The 7500-nt window shown below is 42.6% G+C and overlaps 1 protein-coding gene across 3 annotated transcripts in view; it reads right to left on the reverse strand.

Moving 5' to 3' along the window:
* LOC122260668 (putative G protein-coupled receptor CG31760) overlaps positions 1–7500 on the reverse strand; it is a 266410-nt gene that overhangs the window by 206192 nt on the left and 52718 nt on the right. For 2 of the 3 annotated variants that reach the window (XM_086552611.1, XM_086552613.1), the window contains exon 1: positions 1706–1741. The exons of the other annotated variant lie outside the window; for it this stretch is intronic. The gene's annotated coding sequence lies outside the window, so the exon portion shown is untranslated. Of the gene's footprint in view, positions 1–1705; positions 1742–7500 lie in introns of those variants that run through there. 3 annotated transcript variants of the gene reach the window in all.

Below are 7500 nucleotides of genomic sequence, written 5' to 3' on the forward strand. Positions count from 1 at the left end.
ATATTTGATACTATATTAGTTAATGAATCTTAAGAGAAATAAATTGTAATCCATATTCCTCTTGTTCGAATTTCTACTTCCTATCAATTCTTTTCGAAATTATCTCGCCGGAGAGTCACCCCTTTCATTAGTCAATCTTAATATTCGTAACCAATGTACCTTATACTTGTGTGCAATTAACTTGAAAATATAAATTCCAAACTTCCTCTCTTCCTTTCCTATTAAGACAGAAAAGGAGAGACTCATGACTTGAACGTTGCCTGCCTTCTCTCTCCTGATCGGTTCTCGCTCTATAATTTAATTTCAACTTATTTATTTAAAATTGATAGTAAGAAACATAAATTACCACGACGTTTAGATATTTTCATGCCTGATCAACATATCCACGCACCGTAGACCTAAAACCACCTCATTTAAAACATTATACCTAAATAGAACACAATAAATAAAAAAAACAATAATACATCAAAATACGGACTCATTCTACCCATGAAATACTTCACCCAGTCTGTACAACACCCAGCCACACAGACGCTGCGTGGGAGAGGCGAGGTTGATGCAGGGTTTGTGAGAGGAAAGAGCTAATGAGCGCCTCGGATTGCACGTCAGTTTCTTGCAGACCCCCGCTGGCTGTCGAGTGCAACAAAGGAGAAAGAAATCGAAGTGGTAGCGTGTGTCCGCGTCTCGGTAACGGCGACTGTGACTGCAGGAGAAGGCATGTGTCACAAGGAACTAAAAAGTGTATTAAAGTACAACTATGGTCGCTATAATTGATGACTGTGGGCTGGGGATGGGTGTGTGTGTGTGTGTGTGTGTGTGTGTGTGTGTGTGTGTGTGTGTGTGTGTGTGTGTGTGTGTGTGTGTGTGTGTGTGTGTGTGTGTGTGTGTGTGTGTGTGTGTGTACCTATATACATATATAATAAATCAAAGGCTAGAGCGCCATAACCAAGAAAGAAACACGTTTAATAACTATGAGAAAAGAAAATGGAAGCCATCCCGAAAACAAAGAAGATGATACTTCAAGAGAGAAAAAATGATCTTAACAGCGGCTGCAAGGACTAAAGCATAATAATAATGAATGTAGTGCACAATAACGTTGTAAAGAAGTTGACAGAAACAGGTTAACTAGTTTTGATATCTTAATAAAATTGCAACTAAAGAAGCAGAAGACGAATAAGAAGGAGGAGGAGGAAGAGGAGGAGGAAGGGTCGAACTTTAAAAATGTAAAAAAGTTTAGAAAGGGAAGAGGAACACTAGGCGAGAGGTGAAACCAGGTCAAGTGGAGAATGACCTAACGAAAAGATCGATATGACCTCGAGCATCAAGGCAGAACCAAATAATAATTCCAATTAGAATCAAGTCATCTCAAAAAGTTAAAAAGTGAAATGAAACAGAGATACATTTAAAAAAAAAGAAAAATAATAATAATGATAATAATAAACGTCTCTGTAGGGACTGGATTCCACTTTAGGACGTTAACTCATGAAATTACGGAAGAGAACTTTCCTCACCTTGAAACGAATAGGCCTACCTCTTCTTCCTCCCTTCCTTCATTTCTGTTTTCTTCAGAACTAAGCTGTTTCATGACTTTATTCTAAATACCATTTCTACATCTAAAAACCGTCCCCCCATACACGGGCCTTTCCTCCGCCATGCAAGTGAAGAGCTTCCTCAACTGAAGGCTGAGGTGAAGGAATAGCCTTACCTGTCCTCGTGATGTTGCTTGGGATTCCGTGACGTCCTGCAATCGTTAGAGAGGATGATTAGCTTCAATGAGTGCCATGTTGCGAGCGTCATTATCACAAGCGCTTATTATTTGCAGCGAAAGAGGTTGGGTTATCCGTGTGACTTACGTAAGACAGGATAATAACCCTTGTCTTCTCTTACTCCTAGAATTCTTCGTACAATTTGTTTTCTTTGTTGCTTTTTCTCTCGTTTTTAATTCATAAATATATAGATTGTAGCGCCAACACTGACATTTATTTTAGGCTCACGATTATACGAGTCCACGTTCTTAACCGACGGAATCACTCGTCTCAGACACGAATTGAACTAACTCGCAAAAGATATCAAAGTCTCCCCTTTTATCAGGCACAAAGTCAAGAGCTGGTTCAGTCACTAATGGCCGCCAGTCATGAACTAACTACAATCCTCTCTCATAAACTAATGAATCAAAGTCTTCTCTCAGCCAATTACCAGCCTCAGTCACTGGCGGATCACGGACCCATTTCCAATCAGCGTCAATTATAGATCGGCTTCAGCCACTCTCAAAAACCCGAAATGTAATAATACTTGATCATATTGACAGTAATTGTGGCCATGGTGATGATAATAATGGCAATGGTTGTAATGATTCAGATGATAAGGCTACTGATAGTAGAATTAGAAGTTGTACTGCCACTACAGGTGAACATAAAGATAATATAAAAATGATGGTAATACCAGTCATAATGATATTTAGAAAATTACTGCTGATAGTAATGATAGTAATAATGATGATGATGATAATGCTAGTAAGAGAAAAATGATGATAATAACAGTAATAGTGATGATAATGATGATAATAATAATGATGATAATCATAACAATGATGATGATGGTAATGATATTGATTGAAGATGATGATAAAGATAATAATAATAACGATAATACTGATAATTATCATAACAATGCCACAGCAACAATGCAAGTAATATAGCGCTATCAATTATGTCTCGTAACTAATGCGTGACGCGAAACCCAACCCAGCCCCGCAGTTTCCCTTCCAATCAAGAATGGCTTACGGGAAGGATAAGCCCCTCCCCCTTAACCCCTCATTCTCTATGTCGCGGCGCCCTTTGCACATAATCTCATTAGCCGCCCTTGCAACATTAAGTGCCGATGCGGCGAAGAAGGCTTGGCGGAGAGACTTACGGCGTGTGAGTGGAACGACTTTATACTTTCGTGTTCTCGTCTGCCATGACTTTAGCAATCCCTCCTACCTAAATATCCTTTGGTGGTGTTTGCTCTAAGTCACTTCATTCCTTCTCCAACGGTCCACTCTGCCACAATATCCTTCCACTGATACTCGCTTTCCAGGCGAAGTCTTGCGTCGGCACTCGGCACTCTATTGCCACTCGCTTCGAAACTGTTTGTCCCGGCGCTATTTGCTCGGAAATGGTCTCGGGGGATCTGGGACCCACAGCGCCTATCCATCCTCGAGGGCTCCTGTGGCCTGGGAGGATCCTTCCGGCGTCCTACCTGTTCTAAGTGAGTCTCGTGATGAATCGGTTCAAAGCGATAGTGATGGCGAGGACTTACGCACCTATGGATAGAATCAGTTCGAATCCGGGCTTCGTTTCGAGTGATACCAGCGATTAGAACCCTTAACGCGGTTCGAATCATAACAGCGGGTCGAATCATTGAAGTAGTTATTTAATCATTAAAGTAAAGCATCAGTTCAAAAGGATAACAGACGGTCCAAACCATAATAGTGGTTCGAATAATAACACCAACCACAACAGCGGTTCAAACCATAACAACAGTCCGAAAATCCTAACAGCGATTCGACCCATAAGAGTGTGAAGCACGGCACACAATCGACCTCTCCGTTGTGAATGCATCTCGTGGGGAGGGAAGAGTGCGTTCATAGCGAGGCCAAGGACGAAGCGGTGGACTGAGGGAAGAGTGCGGGGCGAGCAGACCGCGGTATTGTTTCCGTTTTATATAACGTGTGATCGATCCTCCTCGCAGCACTTCTGTGAAAGCCAAGGAAGACAATGGCACTTATCCTCCTTGAGTCTTGCCGGGTTAATGTCTTTTTCTCCTTCTTTTCTTCCTCCAAAGGGGACGCATTTCGCCAAATCACTTGTTAAAATTCCGCGGAATTTTATGACTTCGCGTTAAATCTCGATCGGGAGTAACTGTTAGCATCCCGTGAAGAGGAGCCGGGAATTTTTTTTTTGCAATCTGAGGCAGGTAAAGGCGAGGGATTCCTTCGTCAGGAGGAGCGTCTTGAAGGATATTTGAGATTTGGAGGAAAAGGATAGATTGAGAAAGAGTATGAGGGGAGAAATGAAGGAAGATAAGATAAGAAAAGAAGCGAGAAAGTAGAGAAAAAAAAACATACGGAAGTGAAAAGTGTAGAGAAAAAAGTGAAGAAGGAACAACACCGGGGGAATAAAGAAGAAGAGAAATAGATATAGGAAGTTGAACATGAAGATAAGAGGAAAGGAAAGAAGAGGAGAAAAATAAAGGAATGAAGCGCAATGTCAGTGATGTAACTGACGAAGCGATGGCGTGGCAAGCTTCCGTGTTAGACTTTTGAGAAGCTTCATTAGCAGAGAGGCCTCAACACACACGCGATAATTACAGGAAAACTCTACCTTGTAATTATCATACCACAAGGAAACGCTTCACTATTCATTAAAAATAAGGATAAAGGCGAAAGAACAAAAAAAAGAAAAAAAAAAAAATCTGATCAAAGGGAAGGGGAAAATCCAAAGTTTAATGAACTAACTTGATGCTTTCCCTCCTCAACAAAATCAAACAATTTGCTTCAGTAAGGTAACCTGATAGCACTGTCCAACAAGCCCGAGGATCATCAGCTTCTAAGTGTCTAGCTGCTATAGATTCCTTTTCTGTCTCGGTACATCACTTTAACCCTCATTACAACGCTCTACATGACTTGGAACTCACACCAAACTTTCCTGCCTATGTGCAACGCTTTAAAATCCCTCGTTACAGCATTCTACATAACATGGGACTCACTTCAGCCTTTTCCGTCTCTGTGCATCACTCTCACCCTCATTATTGCATATACCATGTAACTCACACCAACCTTTCCTGTCTCGGCACATCACTTCGACCCTCATCACAGCATCCCACATAACACGGAACTCACACCAACCTTTCCTGTCTCGGCACATCACTTCGACCCTCATCACAACATCCCACATAACACGGAACTCACACCAACCTTTCCACATAACACGGAACTCACACCAACCTTTCCTGTCACGGCACATCACTTCAACCCTCATCACAACATCCCACATAACACGGAACTCACACCAACCTTTCCTGTCTCGGCACATCACTTCAACCCTCATCACAACATCCCACATAACACGGAACTCACACCAACCTTTCCTGTCTCGGCACATCACTTCAACCCTCATCACAGCATCCCACATAACACGGAACTCACACCAACCTTTCCTGTCTCGGCACATCACTTCAACCCTCATCACAGCATCCCACATAACACGGAACTCACACCAACCTTTCCTGTCTCGGCACATCACTTCAACCCTCATCACAACATCCCACATAACACGGAACTCACATCATCAGCCTTTCCTGTCTCGGCACATCACTTCAACCCTCATCACAACATCCCACATAACACGGAACTCACACCAACCTTTCCTGTCTCGGCACATCACTTCAACCCTCATTATAACATCCCACATAACACGGAACTCACATCATCAGCCTTTCCTGTCCCGGCACATCACTTCAACCCTCATCATAACATCCCACATAACACGGAACTCACACCAACCTTTCCTGTCTCGGCACATCACTTCAACCCTCATCACAACATCCCACATAACACGGAACTCACATCATCAGCCTTTCCTGTCTCGGCACATCACTTCAACCCTCATCACATCATCCCACATAACACGGAACTCACACCAACCTTTCCTGTCTCGGCACATCACTTCAACCCTCATCACAACATCCCACATAACACGGAACTCACATCATCAGCCTTTCCTGTCTCGGCGCATCACTTCAACCCTCATCACAACATCCCACATAACACGGAACTCACACCAACCTTTCCTGTCTCGGCACATCACTTCAACCCTCATTATAACATCCCACATAACACGGAACTCACATCATCAGCCTTTCCTGTCCCGGCACATCACTTCAACCCTCATCATAACATCCCACATAACACGGAACTCACACCAACCTTTCCTGTCTCGGCACATCACTTCAACCCTCATCACAACATCCCACATAACACGGAACTCACACCAACCTTTCCTGTCTCGGCACATCACTTCAACCCTCATCACAACATCCCACATAACACGGAACTCACACCAACCTTTCCTGTCTCGGCACATCACTTCGACCCTCATCACAACATCCCACATAACACGGAACTCACATCATCAGCCTTTCCATAACCATGTCTACCAAGAGCCAATGATAACGTTTTTTTTTCTCTTTATTAAAATAAACTGCCGAACAGCGTCGCCAGCTCCCTCCAAAAACTACAACTACAAAAATACGTAGAAGTATTTGTGAACTTCCGCCGAGACAATGAAGGTGGAATCTTCTACACGTTTTCTTAACACTGAAGCATCTTAAAACTCGTGGCTCGAAACCTCTATTGTTGCTTGAAATTTCCAGCAAACGCCCCCTGAAATTTCAGCGATATTTCGGTCGCAGGAGGTTTTCCTTATCATTTTTTTATCGTTGTTGTTGTTGTTTTTTCATCGTTGGTATTGTATCATGATTGTTGGTTTTATCATTATTTATTTATTTATTATTATTGTTATTATTATCATTATCATTATTGTTATCATCATCCTCATTATTTCCATTCCAATCGTTATCTTCACCATCACCACCAGCGCCACCACCACCACCACCATCATCATCGTCATCATCATCATCATCATCTTCATCATCATCATCATCATCATCATCATCATCATCATCATCATCATCATCATCTTTATCATCATCATCATCATCATCGTTATCATCATCATCATCATCATCTTCATCATCTTTATCATCATCATCATCATCATCGTTATCATCATCATCATCATCATCATCATCATCATCATTGCATAAATCATTATCAAATGTATCACCTAACAGCTCTCGGCAAATTCCAGGCAACCAGTATTTCAGAAAACCTTTACAATCTCCCGGCTCTAAATAATACTGCAGTTATCTACTCACCGAACTTTCGACATAAGTTTTCAAATACTAATCAGGTTTGCAACATAGATGGCAATTGCAATAAGCTGTAGCATGATTTGATTTTTACTTTTCAACATCTCCCACTTAACAACAACGTTGGTGATCTTTCCTTTGCATAAGATATTCCTGCCCTCTTTCTCTCTCTCTTTCTCCTTCGTTTTCTCTCTCTCTCTCTCTCTCTCTGTCTCCCCCTCCCCTTCTCTCTCTCTCTGTCTCCCCCTCCCTTTCTCTCTCTCTCTGTCTCCCCCTCCCCCCCACTCTCTCCCTCTCACTTTCTCTCTCTCTCTCTCTCTCTCTCTCCCTCTCTCTCTCTCCTCTCTCTTTCTCTCTCTCACCCAACAAGTATTTCCCTTTCAGCAACAAACTCCCAGAATGCAACAGCTCGGACGCAGAAGAAGCTGGCGAGTGTCCTGAGTGTGGGCGCAAGGGGCGTGAGGTGGGCGGCTTTTGATCTGCGAGTGATAAGGCAGGGCGGGACATTACGTTGCTGACCTGAGTCGG

Source organism: Penaeus japonicus, unplaced genomic scaffold, assembly GCF_977035675.1.
Source record: "Penaeus japonicus unplaced genomic scaffold, GWHDUDI00000001_assembly GWHDUDI00000027, whole genome shotgun sequence".
NCBI classification, from domain to species: Eukaryota; Metazoa; Arthropoda; class Malacostraca; order Decapoda; family Penaeidae; genus Penaeus; species Penaeus japonicus.